The 14,823-nt window shown below is 41.1% G+C and overlaps 1 protein-coding gene and 1 long non-coding RNA gene across 3 annotated transcripts in view; one reads left to right on the forward strand and one right to left on the reverse strand.

The window, feature by feature from the left end:
• The window catches only part of LOC147758064 (uncharacterized), a 47,694-nt gene that overhangs the window by 16,767 nt on the left and 16,104 nt on the right, over positions 1-14,823 (reverse strand). The window lies entirely within an intron of this gene.
• LOC147758065 (uncharacterized) lies at positions 968-13,800 on the forward strand. The gene is made up of 4 exons (XR_015321369.1): positions 968-1,288; positions 1,641-6,856; positions 7,999-8,178; positions 8,420-13,800. It is a non-coding gene; the product is annotated as an uncharacterized LOC147758065 (long non-coding RNA).

Below are 14,823 nucleotides of genomic sequence, written 5' to 3' on the forward strand. Positions count from 1 at the left end.
AAAGCTCCAAATAAATAAATACAACAGATAGAAGCTTCGAAGCCAAAACTATTTTTTTCAAGATTTCATCGAAGTTTACATTGTGAAAAAAAAAAAAACGAACAAACTTTTTTGTTGTTCAAAACAAAAGCGATTTGCTATTCAGTTTCAAAAATTAAGCAGACCGATTCTAGAGTTTGGCGGAATGCGGATTGCTTAAATACTGCTGTTATAGATATTTGAGGTAAGAGGGCAGGCGAGAGTTGCTATTGTGTGTGTGTAGGTACCGAGGTGGTTAAATGCTTTTTTCTTAAAGAAAAGAAAAAACATCATTAAAAAATCCGCTACAGACGAAATCTGTATTTCTGGACAGCAGCTCAATCAAACTTTAGTTTAGCTGTTAAACGTTCATTAACTTGTAGAGAATAAATTGTTTCGATACTCAACCAATCGTTTAGGTAAACATTTGTGGTTTATGAATTGTTTCTATTACTATGGCGCTTCGATGTGAACCGGACAGCACAGCATCGTAAGATACGACTTTCATATTTGGCTGTGAGGAAACTCTCTATCATACTGAGCATCACACGGGTATTACTTCGACTGATTTAGTAAATCTTAATCAGCGGCGCCCTTCTATCTTCTATCTACAGCGGAAAAAGGAAGCTGATGACAGTTAATGCTACGCTTAGGTATCGTTAGTGTGTAGGCACATAACGGTTGGGTAAAACCTACTGCTGCGCATTTCCTATAATAAACTCATACAATTTGCCACATTTTGAAGCTGACTTCAAGGGAAAGTGCTTCGAACCATTGGACCTGACCGTTCAGGAAGCTCTTTCGTCGTAAATCATTCAGCGATTCCGTTGAGAAAATGCACTTCTAAATGAATCTATGATATGTCATTATTGCTACCTATAGTTATCTATACTGCTGCCGAAAAAGCTTGTATCGTCGTGTAATACAAGTGACAGATTTGTGGCGGGCACTTCCAAGGGCATTCACGTCCTTTACAAAGAGAGCCTTTGTTATTGCCCCAATTCGAAACGATTTTGAACTGTGATAAGTCGCTCTTTTTGATTTAGGTAGGCAAGCGCTACACAACAAAGTGTCGAAATATTATGCGTGAATGAACGAAACGCAAAAGCTGACCACAAAAATGTGGTCACAGGTGACCCACAGCGTAAACGTAACCTTCAGTATAATCATAATAATTTGCCCAGTTGCTCGCCATCAAGCATTATTACTTATTCACTCGAAGTGAGTTCTGTAGTACGCAAAGAAGGCCCACTATAGTACGTAAGTGAATGTAAGTAAAAAAAACCTTTTTATTAGTTACTCATAAGAGAATAAGATAATCAATAGATAGAAAGGCACCGTAATTCTCAGCATCCGTACACTATACAGCATGTGCAAATATATATACATACACTTTGCGGTAGTAATTAATTTGTCAGGGAATGGCCTGCTCCATGCATATTCTGTCTCTGCTGCCCCCATGCTTCTCCCGCTTTCCTACTTTGGCGTTGTTCTGACTGTGCCATCGATGTTCCAACTGTACCAGTTGTTTGCATAATTGCTAATGCTGTTATGTATTTTTCAAAATGTCGTTGTGCTCGAGCAAACTAATATTCTGGGTTACGGTTGTGTTTCTGGCGTAGTTGTTGTTGATGGGTGTTACCGCCACTGGCGTCGCCGCTGAACTCATTTCCGTTTCCGTACGGCGCGACGCGGTGCAGAGCGGTGTTCATCTCCACGTTTCCATAACGTCAACTACACACTATACCACATTAGTCTACCCAGCCAGCACCAACTGAAGGAACACCACCAGCGGCAATAGCAACCATCCCCCATTCACCTTCGGGGCGCGAGCGACATTGAACTTGAAGACAAGGTCAACTCTTTCAGACGTTCGTTCAGCCGCTTTACCCTGTACCGCTGCTGCTGCTGCTGCTGACAGAGCTACGCGAAGCGATCGTGGCTGCGCGACCGACGCTTCCGGTTGTAACAGAAAAACTTACAAACATGTGCTGCTGCTACCGCTACTGCCGCTATGGAGCTTGTGCATGCTGCTAAGAACCAGCAAGCACAGTCCGTCATCGAGTTGATCGCCAGATCAGAACAGGCCAGTAGACGCTGTATCGTGACGATGGTGGCGTTGGCGTAGGTGATGGTAACGGCGGAAAGGCCCGCGATGGCGTATAACTTTACATAACGGTTACATGCACAACCGTGACAGAAAAGGCGATAGATTGTTTAAACGATAATATTTTTAGTACTAAAGAGATCCTCGGCTGCGGAATGAATGGAAATAGTGTAGATCGGGCTGATTAATTATTAAATGGCTGCCGACATCGCGCGCACGTAGGAAACGAACGAGGGAAGACAATTGTATGCCATGATATCAGTACACGAGCGGCGGTACAAAGACACAAATAGGCGCAAGGAAAAACACGCTAAAATCATGATATCTATCTATTGTCCATATGTGTATAGGTAAACGATTCAAGCGTCTAAAGGAACCGCATGTAGTAGACGAATGAAACTGATAAAACCGATGATGGTTTCCAACTATTTAATCGAGCATTTCATGGTGATGAACCGTAGCCATAAACCTATAAGAATATTACAGCAAGCTCAGCCGTTCTAATGTTTACGGTAAACGTAAATCCGGATTACGATTATGGCTGAAGACATATAGGAGCAGAAAGATCTAGTCACCACCATGAACACAGCAACATACAATTATTTCGAATGTAACTAAAAAATTATATCTTACTTTCGTCTCGTGTATTGGGGACGGCAGCTGTCTAAGCCGGCTTTTCGAAATTAATACGTGTTTTTAAGTATAAGTTATCTAACAAAGAAACATAGATTTTTAGATTGCGCTTTGCTTTCTTGTGGCGAATTTTTCGATTGGATCGTCGGTAAGATAACATCAAAAAATCGTCGGGAAACTTAAACCTTATATCTATGCTCAAATTATATCTAGCTATCAATCTGTTGCAAAACAGCGAAACGTCACGCTAAAAGATAACGTTTTGTATTATGGCCTACGAAGTATAACTAAACATTGGTCAACCTAAAACAATTCCGTCAACCCTGTATCGTCACTGCATTTTGAAGGAAATGAGCATAAGCATAAATCCCTACGATTTGTCAGAATGGCAGTTTCTGCGCTTGAGTGCAACGAATCTAAAAGTTCAAATCACTTCTGTTTTAAGTTGTTGTTCGTCTTAATTTTGCAAACTAAGAACCAGATGATGATGTCACGTGAACACAACACTTATTCAAAGATGTGTTTTGACAAAGGAAGAAAGGTGGCAAACTAATTTCAGATAGGTCGAAAAATCGTTCGAGTGTAGCGTAACATGGTGGACGATAAAAGATACAAATCTAGAGTAAGATAAAACAACACATCTCAGATGAGAGGGTAGAACGTGGTATGTTTTTCAACTTCGTCTATTTTCAAGCACGTCATTTTTAGTTAATTTCGGCCATTAAGAAGAACCAGAGCCTTATCTATTTAGTAGAACCTTTGCAAGATTTCTGCAGCAAGTAAAATGAAAAGTATGGGAAAAGCTATCGACGAGGCGGTCAAACTTCAAAGTCAGAAACATTTACTCGATGTCATGCTCATAGTGGAATCTTCGGTTAAGAGGCGTTTTTTTTCCAGATAGACACAGTAGAAAGTTTTTGCTTACTGATGATTTGTACGAGTTATAGTACCTCAAATCGTTCACCTAATTAAGAGAGACTTCCAGCGTTGGAAAGCTTAGCTCTTTTTCACTAAGAAAGTAAAAAAGCTGCAGACTTTTCTAAAGAAACACAAACAGCGTGCCAACGTCCTTCGAACGAAAAACCAGTCGCGGAAACCCTTCGGCCACCCGAAAAAAAGGTGTAGGCTTGCATGTGTGGTGATCCTGACGTCTAATGTGCCTTTTAACAGCTAGATTTAATGTGACGCTGAACGCAAAGCGTTGAATTGTCCGCAAACGCCTCAGGTAGGGATCATATATTATTAAAGCGGGGAGGATTCTAAACATAATAAAGCCAAAATGAAATCGGCGTCACTTTCGGAAGTCGGCTTACGACTGGGAAAATATCCCTATTGGAAGTAAAATTAAATTTCCAGCAAGTGTGCACGTTGCCAGCAGAATGATATTGAAAAACCATGGATAACCGTGTTTGGACGTGCACTTGCGAGTGATTTAGGACTTGGATTAAAATCGTGACCGAGGCGAATGGCAGCTATATTGCGTCCGTCAGGTATATCGCTGTCGGCACAGGCGAAAATCTTCATCCCAATATCGTTTGTATAGATGCAACCTATAAACACGGGGTATTCATTTTGTCGTGATACTATACATACTGTTATGGCCCATACAAATATTCCTAGACATTTCCGTCGCTATTGCTATGAAAAGGCGAGGTGCTGCTTTAATGAACAGCATCGAAGCCGGCGTTAGTGCGTTATCGTTACAAGGTATAATGTTTTTCAAACATTTAAACATGCCTTCAATGATAGACCTACAATATTCACTCTATCTGACAAACGTGCGTTTATTAATTATGCGCCATCGCAAACGGTTCCATAGGTGTCTACATACAAGCGTCATTAAACGCATAATACCATCCGTCTGCTACGTATTATTGACGAGTGTACGTGCGTACTTTCGTTGGCGGTTCGAATGGCCGCCTCCGATCCGCAATTAACCGAAAACGATCAACGACGAACACAGCCGATAACAGTTCTTAGTTCGACACAGCCAGCTGTCATACGGCGAATCGTTACCCGCTCAGAATTTTTTACTAGTATTTGTTGACTGTGCTATTTTTAAACCAGTTTGCCAAAGCTTTATTCATACATGGCTACGCCTGTCGTTCAGTTCAACTCACTGCTAAAATAGATCACCTATCCATTATTACACTATCGCATCGATTTCCTGGCAGTTTGCCTCTGACGTCGAATCCTAATTCAAACCTGGCCGCACTCCGGTTCCGTTCGGATGTCCGTCAATAGTGCCAACTTTTACTCGCCATACCAATCGACGCTGTGGCGATTCTGCGCAAGCAGGTGTTAAAATTCCGTTCAAGCCTTTTGTCTCCTTTTCCCTGCATCTCTTCGGCGCATGCTAAGCATCACGACGTTTTCTGCCAAAGCACATAGTTTAGAATCTGACAGTCCCAAGCATAGTCGTCGAAATGCACTTTATTATTTTGGCAACTTTCAATGATAACAACGAAAACGAAGTGGACACGAACACAAAAAACAGGATCACAGACTTCATTCTATTACCGTACGACCTCGGGGACGAAGCAAGCCATTTGTTGACCCTTCCAGGACCGCTGAATTAGCAAGCTACATACAGTGAGAGTGCTGCTGCTGCTGCTGCTGCTGCTGTTGGAATCGTTAGTTGTTATATATATATGTATGCATAGGATGAATCGAGCGTTGCAAAAAAGTTCGTGTCGCCACCCGCACCACTTATATGTGTGCGTTCTAGTAAGATCGAGGCACTGTCACAATAGCGGAATCGTCATAATACAATTGATGCCAAACGACAGACAAGTACACTGATTCCTATTTTCCCTTTATCGTTAACAATCATTTAACGGCTCCATACGATTCATTCATGACATGGTCACAGAAAACACAACAGCTGCTCTTACGCATTTGCGCGTACACACTCGCAGCGACAACTAATTTCTAAAGCATCCAGACGATTCGATACAACGTCTGCGATCAAACGAAGCATTTTTGGCACGAACAGCATTTGTCAAGTGCAACCCACAAGAAAGTTTGACGGAAGAAACTATAATAAATGTAGTTTATTTTTACTACGAATACCCCTGTACTACTATAATATACGCACACTATGATGACGGCGATCTTGAAGCCAGCCAAAGTCTTGCTTGCGTTACATAAAGACATCTGTGTATAAGCCGTTTTGTAGTGAGTTCATCGCTTACCTCCACTTCGTTCTCGTTTAAGTAGTAAGCCGAATCGGTTTCTCTTACATTCGGTTAAAGATTGCTTGGCCGCTGCGCTCGTCAGAAAGCGTTGTGATGGTTTATAGTTTAAATCCACAATTCCAATGTCGATGTAAGGCCAAACCGATCGACAAGCACTCCCCTGACGCCAGTAGTAAGTAGTGCGTACATCATTCCAATTGGCTTCATTTTATCCGAAGAAGCACCTTGCCGACCCGTGCACCTCGTAACTGCCCAGATGCAACAACTGAAGTACAGGTGTCACTCACAGTAACATTTTAGCCAATACTGCTTCTTCATTTTACTGCGATTTGTTTTACTTGTAACAGGAAAACTGTGTAGCACCGTACATAGCAGTCCCTGTACGTCTTCGCCAAAACAGCAAGGGATGTATTCTCTTAAATGAATTAATGAATAACAACCGGTTGATATAAAGTGACCGTTCGGCACGTCGACACTAACGACAATAGAGCTCTATATATATATAACGGTCAGCTATGCTGTACAGGGGCAAAAAATGGCAAACGGACAAAGTGTCACAGAGAATGGCACACGCCACATTGCAATAGTGTTACGATGATGAAGCGGTAACCGCTGCCATCGCACTCATGCATAGCAGACCAGTTAGCAACAGTAAAATATAATGTTAGTTGTTTATTCTATTTGGCTTATTTTCGGCTTGTTTCAAGTGCTCGAACATCGTAATTGCGACGTCTGATCTACGGAAGAACGCAAGGTCGCAAGACTGTATTGAGCAGCGTAAGGAAGCAGATGACTGTGAAGAAGAGATGCAGAAGCATAGATTCAAATACCACTACCATAAAAAGCTGTTTGCACTAGCTGCAAAAATGTGACGACTTTCCCTGCACATAAGTTCGTAAAGGTTATCATTGAACTAATTTTAATTACTACCTAATGAACACCTCAGCCAAGTCGTTGAGATGCAAAGGACCAGTAATACTCGGTAACTTACCCTTTTTACCGGGCCACTTATACTGCGTTACGTACTGTGGAGTACAATATGAATAAATAGATTATTGGTTAAACAACGACTCTATCGGACTTGTATGACAGACAGACTCCCTCAATATACTTATTCGGATTTGGTTTCCAAGTTGAAAGTCATTTGGTAATAGTATATATAGTCGTGTAAAAACAAATTTTCCGACAAAAACAAGCTAGAATCCACTATGCTGGTTGTAGATGTCTAGCTATATTGGCAACCATGCTGTGGAACGTTTCTCGGAGGAGCTGCATCATATATTTTATATGCTGCAACTATTGTAGCATTACGTCAACGAACCTGTAGCAAACTTGTGTCTACTTTTAACTGAACCAATATCCAGGTGCTGAATACAAGCATATTAAGCTGTTTCTATCGCAATAAATTCGAGCAATTTTCTTATGCGGAGCGATATCTCCTGCCAAATTAGACTAAAATAACCGACAACATGGTAGCTTTATTTTCAGTCAAACACAGCTGAAGTCGATCAGGAAGTGACTGTCGAAGTCCTTAAACACTTATTTCTTGATTCCTACTTTTCAATAAAAAAAAAAAGAAGAAAACATGACGTGTAATAGTAAAATATTGAAATATATATATCGAATAATTGCATGTTTTCTTGCTATTCCATAACGATTTTGTACACTGGCTATGCAATTGTTTCAACATCCATGCATATCTGCTTGACGTATCGATATACTGATCTATGTCACACGTGATTACGTTTAGTGATGTGTTTCTATAAATGCATGCCTACCGTTTGACATATTGCAAACACATGCACATACTTAAATAATTTTAAATTTCGCCCATGTCGCACAAATACACTTCTTTGCATTTTATCGATTTCTGTAATACTTCCGCAAACCCTTTTATTCAAAGTGATCAGCCAGTTGGTCAAAGTATCTCGTGAGAAAAACCAATGCTCTTTTGCGTCAACATAATAACATGAGCAATTTTTTTCGTCTTTTCGTTCCCCCATTACGGTTTGTTGGGCTTCGTTTGATTGTCGGCGATTTCAGTTACGGGGCAACTTGTCATCGGCGTAGTGCAGTAACGTATAATCGAAAACATAACATTGTACCACGACAAGGGAGGGTATGCGACAAAACAATGAATAGCTCATCGATATGATCATATCAAACGTCACAAGTCATGAACGACGTTTGCAGAACATTTGCGGAATTCACCATCAACATGTCGTGAGTAGCCCGAAGACTGTCCCTGTTTACCGCTTTCCGCCACTCAGAAAATCCCATTTCTGTCACTGTCACATCACTTATTGCAAAAGTGCGGGAGCACCAGAATTATTCAATCTGAGTTGGACGACGAAATCATTGTAATAATATTGATAACGATATACATATATACACTTTAGCGGCATACGTATGCACAGTCAGTGCGTTTTTAAGTGAATTTCTATTGTTTTCGTGATAATTCCAGAAAAACGGGCATCATAACGGGTAGAGAACGGAGGTGTCCAAGCTAAAGGGCGGAAATTTTGCTTACTCCAGTGGAGAAGGTTAAGTAGTTAGGATAACAGGTGCTCTCCCACAACAACGACCTCTAACTGTTGGAATAGACAGATACTTTTTTTCAACTTCTATAGACATGTTGTTTGTTAAACGATTTTTCTGGTTTTTTTTTTTTACAAAACCATCACCTATATAAGTGTATACATCCATGATTGTACATTTCCTTTCCATCAAGCCATTGACTCGCGAAAAAATCAGACAAAAAAAAACAGCAGGCTTGAGTCGTAAACCACTTCGTGAAAAAAAAAACCCTTGTTGCAGTAATAACAAATTGGAACGTTCCATCTAAATGAGCTATAACGTATTATAAAAAGTTGCTTGAATTATTACTAAGCAAGCAGTTGACTTTTTAAATTACATATTTTAACTATGGATACATAAAGAATTACCTCGGTAATGGTTATCTCGATTACTTAGGTGATGTGTGACCCTCAAGGCTCGTTGCTTGTCCACGTACTTGAACTTACCCCGGGGGATTCTTATTAAGGAAACAGTCTATACTTTGTAACTAGCTCAGATCAACGTCACTCTATGCGCTTGTATGCGATTACCCAACTCAGGGAAGTACACAGAGTCTGGCTTGATGCTCTAAAAATTACAAGGCAGAGTTGCCCCTACATGTCTGCGAGCCTTCTGTGGCCTAGATCGCCAACTTCTGAAGTCGTACCAGGACGCTGCACAGTAAGGCATAACAATCTCCGATGATTTCAAGGATTTACTTCAACATTATTTGTTGATTTCGCTGATTTCGTCGAAGATGCAACATCTTCTACAATAACAGTGTGCACTATTGTGGAGCTTTATCAACGAAGTGTCATCAATATTGATTTTCTCGGTCATTTCTTGCAACTTTTCATTGCTGCCTATCACAATGTGCTGTGGTACTATTATTATTCGGCTGGTTATTTAGAATCCTTTCGGTGGCTGTCGTCGAAAATCTTATGGCGGCTAGATGATGACTAGTCTGCTATTATAAAATATTGTACTGTTGGTTCGTGTCCTTAATTTCGACGCTGAAATCTCGTCTCTACAAACTGTCAATGTCTGCTGAACTAAATACACTGAATTGGCTTCGGTGTCATTGCCGCTATTCGTCGCCCACACCGACGGTCTGAAGTCTCTGACCTCTTTCATTTGTTGGGACCTTTATTTCAGAGACGATTCGGAGAAATCTAGTTTCAACCAAGCAGCATTTCGGCAGCCTCGGATTGCCAATATCTCTTGCTGTCTGTCGATCATGGATGGACAGTCCTCTGATCTGGAGAGGAGCTCTGTAGTTTCGTTGGAGGAAGTGAGGAGAGAGCTACTAAACCTCGTTGAATCACAGAAGCGTCGCGAGAGCCTCTGCATAGAGTCCTACGGCAGGTTGGATGCATTTGATGCTAGACACACACACACACATCGAACGTGTTCGTGCCGTTCATACGTAATCTTCTACTATGTTTCTCTGTTATAATACGAATTGTCAATGTGAGCTCAATGCAGAGGTTTTCGATGATAGCAGGCCCGAGCGAAGTATGGCATGCGTTTCTTTCTGCTTCCTTTCCTCCCCTCTTTGCTGGGACCTCGTCACGATCTGATTCTGCATTTAACTACCCATTGATTTTGTAGACCGAGCATATAAGTCCTCTACTCATTTAGTTTCACAGAGAAAAAAGAGGAAGAGCAAGTGCGTTAAAGGTCGACAGATAGAACTTCTCGGCGACAAAACATACAATTCGAATTTTCTACAATCGTCGTATGGTGCAGACGTTAAGAAGTGCAACAAAAGTGAACAGGATCCCAAGTTGTTGGAAATCTGCAGATACTTTCCTGTATCGAATAAGACTATAACAAGAGGACACTGTAGCATGCAAAGTGGCCCGATTAGTAGAAGGTGCAAAACGATTCCTTTTGTTGACTGCATAGATTTATTTATGTATGCTTAGATATAGGATCGGTCAAGGAAGCACGGTACATGTAGTGCGGGAGCGATTTTCGCTGGAATTGCGGGAATATCGTTTTGATTTCAACGAATATCCAGAATCGCGAGACGAGTATCGAACTAGTGACAGAGCCGCAAATCGCGGCTCTGACCGACACCTACGTTTTGGATCTGACGCGTAACAAACAATATGCCATTGCAACGGGCGCTGCAGCTAAGAGCTAAATAGGTGAAACAGGTTCAGCCATCACTTCCTGACCATACACAGATAGGTGGCTACACGTGAACGAAACGAGCGACGGATACGCCATGATGGCTATTCAACTTGCTAAATTTACCGGCTCGCAGAGGAAACTGTCTCAAGTGGTGAACTTAGTAGAAATAGAAGCTGATCTCGCAAAGAAAAAAATTTCAAATGATCCAAATTCGAGAGTCAGAGAGGCGCAACTTCCGCGAATGTCCGTCGAATATCAGAGGTAGGCGTTTAAGGACTTGAAATTCAAATCGGCCGGAATAATTGCTAAATTGTAGTGGCGTAGAATTTCCTCATTGAAGGAGGACCTCCATCTCAGCACAAATTATGTGCAAGATTCTCATAAGTGTTCGTAAGTCATTAGCTAACCCAGCGTTGTGAAAAAGGATCGACTTAAGAGAGTCGTCCTGGCGAATGATAGATCCTAGTCCACATAGATTATGTTGCCAGGTGAATGAACCTAAGAGTACTAGCACCGGGGAACTCATGACCAACGCTAAATTATAGTCTTCGGTTAGACAGGTTGACCTGTTCAATGGCAACTGTATAACAATACTCCATTTACTAACGCAATGTTATCTCACTTTTTAAAGATCTGCATAATTAGCCGACCATGAAGATTTACAAAAAAAGACACACCAGTGAGATTCAGATCATTGTCAACGGTACCATCGTAATTAGGTAGAGCTAATAATTACGCTAGCCACCTTCAATGCTGTCAGGTAATCCTTTCAATGTAATTATTTTAAAATATAGATTAGTCGCATATTAATCCATCGATTGGTTTCTTAAACATACCTGTGTTTATTCAGTGACGTGAAGAAAACGTATGATCAAGTTAATCTCTAAGACAAGTTTGCCAAATGCACTCACTCTTGCCACAAACCCTCGTGTCTACTTGTTTTTTAGAAAATAAATATATGTTGCGTTTACTGAAACATAATCTCACTAAAAATAAACAACCACCTAGCCTAAAAGACTAATAGATCGAACTGATACAAGCACAGATGCCATCCAGACAGTCTGAGCTGACCAGCTTCTTTGTGGACGCAGTTGAAGAGCTCTTGTCTGCCTCCAAATCTTCTTGTCATGGTACCCTTTTGGTGCCTCTTCTTGCTCCATTGTCGCTGACTGCTGGCACTCGATTCATCGCTGCAGGAATCGTCGCTATCGATCTCCTTTCACGGGTAGCAGTGTCTCCTGTTACACAACCCCACTGGGCTGGGGCGAAACTGATTTAACCGCAAGGCCAACATCTCTTTTTTTCAGACTCGCTGGCCTTCTGCAAAAACACTCTCATCTGATCCTTAAATCCGCTAGCGATTTACTAGAAGCCATTCCTTCTGGTCTGCCCGGCTAGATCACAGGGAAGTCGCGCTGCGATCGCCTACATACTGGGGGCAAATAACTATGAAATCTTGCTCCAGAATTTTGAATTCGGATCCTCAAACCACAGCAACGAGGCTCCACCGACCGATGTAACTATGATTCGTTTGAACAGTTACACGCCAAAGAAGGGAAAGCTGTCTGCTGGCAGGCGCTCCAAGTTAATTGGCGGGGTATGGAGTTCTCCGCTGTTTTCGTGTGAGATTGACGTCTTACACGGCCGATTTTCAAGTGAACACGGTGGACACAGATATAAACCTCATGAATCAGGCCGCGTACCAACTAATGAAGCGAGAGTTGGTATCAAGCGTTAAACAGCGAAGCTAGATGTTTGAAAGTAATGAAGAACACGATGTTTAAAGGACATTCGTCTTACTCAATTGGGCTTCATATAAGCAATGGGCTCACCTATCTGCGACGACTGCAGAATCAGTCGAATGATAAATTGCTGTTGGTTTCTTGGCCTGTTTTATAAGAGGACGGATTCCTGAAAATCTCAAAAGCTAGAGCTGAATATCGAAAACCACAAAAATCACTAAGCACTGTTCGCAAGGAAATGGCTAACTACCACGACGAATGACATCATACTGGGACGATGCAGCGTGCATCCCATAAAAGAAATAAAGAAGCAATATAACATAAGGAATCAAAATATTATGTCCCGTACATAGGCACGTGGTTAGGAGTGGTTTAGCATTGAGAGGGAAATTATTTTACGTCGATTGGATTCCGAGAGGTGTTCATCGTTCAAGTCGAATTGCTTGATTTCGTTCCGGTCGACAGGTACTAGTCTCATAAAGCGACACGTATGAATATCCGAAACGGGTTCACCCATTCGTCTGCAATACAATTTGTGAATAGACCCAGTTGTATGAATTGCACCCACTTGATCAGTTGCGCGTCTGTAATCAAATGCATGATTACATATTCTCGTATTCCCCAAACCAGCCCTGAACTGATTTAGACCATATCCTTACAAGGTACACAATATTGGTACATGAGCTTTTATCAACTGTCGGGATCATCTGGATGTGGATAGTCCACATAAAGAAATTTGAATTTACAAATGTCCGGTACCCTTCGGTATCTCTTCAATATTCAACGCATTATTGTTTACTGGAAAGAAACACCTGCCATAGAATGAATTACATTGTCAACACTTTTCAGCTGCGCGTTTCAATAACCTTCACACATTAGCTTTTATATTACCACCCAAGTCGCATTATAGAATCACATATAGCCTTATACTCTTCTTAAAACAAGAAATTTTATACCAAAATATGCTTATATTCTAAGCAAATCTTTTTCAGTTATTTTACATAAACCAGCGCGAATCAGATTGGTGATATCCTATTTTATGGCAAAAAATCCCGCTTTTGAGAATTATGACGTGAGACGACATTCTGGTGCAGCGCCTTCTCAACGCATACGAATGATTAATAAAAATATGCATGAAATTGATCAGGATCTGTTCAGTCGTCTCGTAACAGCATCTTATGTTAACGATATTCTTGAAAAATTTGTATGGCAGGGCATGAAATAGCGAATTATCCGTCACGCTATTAGTATATAGTTGGTCTTAAAAGGAGCGCGCAGTCTGACAGCTGTGACTCGTCAACTGCCTTTTACCTGAATAATCCGACAAACAATTTAATTAGTTCGTCATTCTAGGCTTTATCCTATAATTCGTTGTTGTTATTATTTTCTTAAATTAAAAATACCTATGTTCCAATTCACACAATGTACTTGAAAACTTCATTTAACTTACCGGCTATTAATGAACGAATTTTTGCAAACGATTCTCAGGTCTCATTGAGGATTTACGGTAATTAGTTCACCAACCAAAATACGTAACAAACTATTTTAATGTTAAACAATAATCAAGTCAGGTAGCGCATTGTATCGTTTCGCTTAATTCATCTCTAGAAAAAGATTCATTTTCCTATAACATAATATTTTACAGACTTGCTCTTTTTTAGCCCAAAGAGAAAATCATAATTCACTTTCAAGTCATTTATAAGCACTGCACTCTATTCTTAGGGACGTAGGAACTTACGTAGGAACGAAAAAGCGGATCCATCTGAAACCATTTTGTTTCCAATTCGAAAAAATCAGGTGCTAACAATACCTTGGGACGTCGCTACCGCTTTGCGGACGGTACGTATTTTTTCGGATACAACCTATACTAACTCTGACCATTCGACTGCGCATGCCGCATTGTAAGTAAGCACCCAACAATTATATAAATAGGTACACTTTGTTCCAGGCATCTCCCACTAAACGCCGCTTTCCACAGTCACTCATTCATGGTATATTCAGCCATTCAGCCATCTTCGCTGTTTAGCTTTCCATCCATCCGTCTTTTCTTCTTAACAATTAAGCGTTACCATTGTTTATTTCACTGCTGCTGCTGCTGCTGCTTCTGCTTCTGACAAAGCGGTTGCGTATTTTATAATTCCTATCATTACACTACCTGAGCGGGCATTATCATTTCATCGTCTTTGCTGCTATTGGAATTACACTGAACTACTATTATTTTAATTCTGCCTTTGCGTTGCTGCTATATTGCTATGGGCGCCGCTTCGGGTTAAATTCTGAATTGAAGGGACGCACTTTGCGCCTTTGCCTGTCAACTTCCGCTATCCGCTTTTGTCCCACCGACAGACGCAGCGATACCGTAAGTTAATGCTCGGCCAGCGTCACTCAACCGCCAACCAACTTGAACGCTCGCAAACAGCTGGGACCATTT

Source organism: Varroa destructor, unplaced genomic scaffold (assembly GCF_002443255.2).
Source record: "Varroa destructor unplaced genomic scaffold, Vdes_3.0 BEIS01000002.1, whole genome shotgun sequence".
Classification (NCBI taxonomy): Eukaryota; Metazoa; Arthropoda; class Arachnida; order Mesostigmata; family Varroidae; genus Varroa; species Varroa destructor.